This window comes from Zootoca vivipara, chromosome 8, assembly GCF_963506605.1.
Source record: "Zootoca vivipara chromosome 8, rZooViv1.1, whole genome shotgun sequence".
NCBI lineage: Eukaryota > Metazoa > Chordata > Lepidosauria > Squamata > Lacertidae > Zootoca > Zootoca vivipara.
Window position 1 is genome coordinate 23,814,001 of NC_083283.1, and position 2,647 is coordinate 23,816,647.

Below are 2,647 nucleotides of genomic sequence, written 5' to 3' on the forward strand. Positions count from 1 at the left end.
GAATTGTAGCTCTGGGAGGGGAATGGGGGTTTCCTAACAAGTCTCAGCACCCATAACAAACTACAGCTCCCAGAATTATTCGGGAGAAGCTATGACTGCTCAAAGTGGTGACATGTGGTGTGAATGTGGCCTACAACTCCCATCCTACCTGACCATTGGCCATGCTTGCTGGAGCTGATGGGATTTGGAGTCCAACAATACCTAGAGAGCCACACAGGCATACCTCCACCTCCATCTAGGGAACAGAATGACCTCCATGATACAGAGCCTTTGCTCTATGACTCAGAGTGTGTCCATTTCTATACGTAGCACAAAAATAGCCAAAAGCCATGGGGTTGTGGAGAAGGACTCTAGATACAACTTACCATTGTGCCCATCTGCTATCCTATGTAGGCACAACTCAACTGGGAATCCGTGATGGATTTCTAAGCAAATAAAACGGCACTCATAACAGACATTTACATAAGAGATATTAAATAAATGTTTGCTTAAGTAGCTCAAAGTTATTAGTTAACGTTCGCTCCTTCATAACTCAGAGTGCAGTTAATAATTATTAAGCCTGTTTTGGCCACAAAAAAGTCAGGATAGATTGTTTTGACCTGTGTTAACCATTAACGTCAACAACTACTATCATAGTTTGTGTGTGACGCTACCAGAGGGATCCAGTGTAAGTGATGAGAAGTTATGGTACAGCTGGAGAGCTCTTAGTGGCATAGATGGCTCTAATCTGCACCACAGCAGCAATTTTATGATAGAAAGCTCTGGGTATCCATTGTTGTTATTTGATTTGGTGCATTTCAGCTGTTGATTGAAAGGAGAGCCTAAACTGGGCTGCAAACTGAGAAAGGGAATTACGAAATGCTATTCCAAAAGTTCTGGTAGGGGCTGTGAGTATTTGGCCAACTTTTCCCAATAACTGGATTTATTACACAGTAGTGTCACTGACAACAGCCCCCAAAAACAGCCTTACTGTGAACCAAGATGAGATGGCTGCCTTGGGCAACAGATTAAGGGTGCTGGCGTGGATTATAAGGTTCGAGACTGACCAAGCTAACTCTTGGGGCAAAAAAGACTGGGGGGTTCTCCTGAGTCCACTGAAATGAACAGGAACTTTGTGATTGTTGATGCCCTTGTTTGGTGTGTTGAAAGGGTGCTATTTGGATTTTCTGGCACCAAAATGTATCGAGATCCTATCTATGATTTGCTCCCAGTAAGCAGTTAAAACATAAGCAATGACTATCTGTCACTGCTGTTAGTGTGGTTTGCGCATGGGAAGTGTTTGCTTGTATTTGGATATCTGTATTTGGAGTATTTATTTTAAAATGGCAACTGGATCTCAGAAATGTTGCCAACATTTACTGAATGCACCTATTAGGTTGCAATCGCAAACAGTGTCCGGGTGGAAATTGCTGAAGTGTCCGGGAAAATCCGGACGTATGGCACAACCCATGTCAGAAGTCTAAAAAGATCTCAACAACTTTGCCCCCTCCCCCAATCTCAACAATTTTGGTGTTTGTTTGTTTTTTCACTTTTTGAAATATGGCAACCCTAATGTTCTTCTATGTTCTCCTAGAGTGGACTGGTTGAAATTCACAGACCAAAGTTAGTCATGCCCATTAATTTCAGTGGGTCTGCTCTGAGTCTGGCAAACACTGAATGAAACTGTGGACCAGCCCTTTATCAAGCCAGATCTCCGTTGTTTCCAAGATGGTGAACGAGGCGCTGAACAAATCAGTTAGGGATCCAATTTTTACAAATGCTGACTGACAATCTTGCATTAAAGATGGAGAAACATGGCTGCAGATTGATTGATTGATTGATTGATTGATTGATTGATTTTTACCTGAGAGGGGTCCCAGAGAAAGAGAGAGGTGTGAAATATGTTGTTGAATGGCCTGGGTTTCTTCCTCTAAATTTCAGATATTGAACGTATGCTTCAGATCCCCGGTCCAAGAGCCCAAACAAATGGTCCAAGCAGATATTGCAGGTCGCTTTGAGCACTATTGACTTAAGGACTCCATCTTCAAAGCACTAGGTAACATTTATGAGCTCAGATGTTAGGATTTTGTGTACCCGATGCAGGGTAGTGTGATTGGTGGGAATCACATGAGCTGTCAGAGAAGAATGTGGGAACGGAAGACTGTCTTATCTCTTCCGTCTGAGAGTGTTATTGGATTGTACTTTCACTTCTCCTGTGTGTGTTTTAGGTCTTGTTCGGCCGGAGCTGGAGAACACAGACGTGCTTATGGATCCTCTGAATATATTGAAAATAAAACGTGGTTTAGACCTACGGATGTTTCTTTCTTCTTGCTGCAAAATGCCAGAAGACTTTCGTGCACTTTTCCAAGGAGGAGTGTCGCAGAGAGGCACTCTGGAGTGAATGGGAATGCCATTGCAGAGACGTGCCTTCCTGGATACGCTCAGAGGTACTGGGGGTCTGCCATCTCTCTCCCCCCCCCCCAGGAACGCATTCCAACAATAGGGCTGTCTCTTTAGACGTCTTCTGAGATATATGCCCTGAAACTGTTGGGCAAGCCTGCCACCCATATACAGCTGCTTTATAGGCAGCAGGAATTCCATATCCTAGATGAACAAATAATAAATACCTTTTAAAAATTGCTTTCGTAGCCCATTTCATGATTTCCAT

The 2,647-nt window shown here is 43.3% G+C and overlaps 1 long non-coding RNA gene across 2 annotated transcripts; it reads left to right on the plus strand.

The window, feature by feature from the left end:
• Positions 1-671: 671 nt before the first annotated feature.
• On the plus strand, positions 672-2,401 carry LOC118090558 (uncharacterized). Of its 2 annotated transcripts, none has more exons than XR_004693268.2 (3): positions 672-1,033; positions 1,921-2,035; positions 2,208-2,401. It is a non-coding gene; the product is annotated as an uncharacterized LOC118090558 (long non-coding RNA). The 2 variants fall into 2 exon arrangements; XR_009557993.1 differs by having other exon boundaries at positions 672-887.
• The last annotated feature ends 246 nt before the right edge of the window (positions 2,402-2,647 follow it).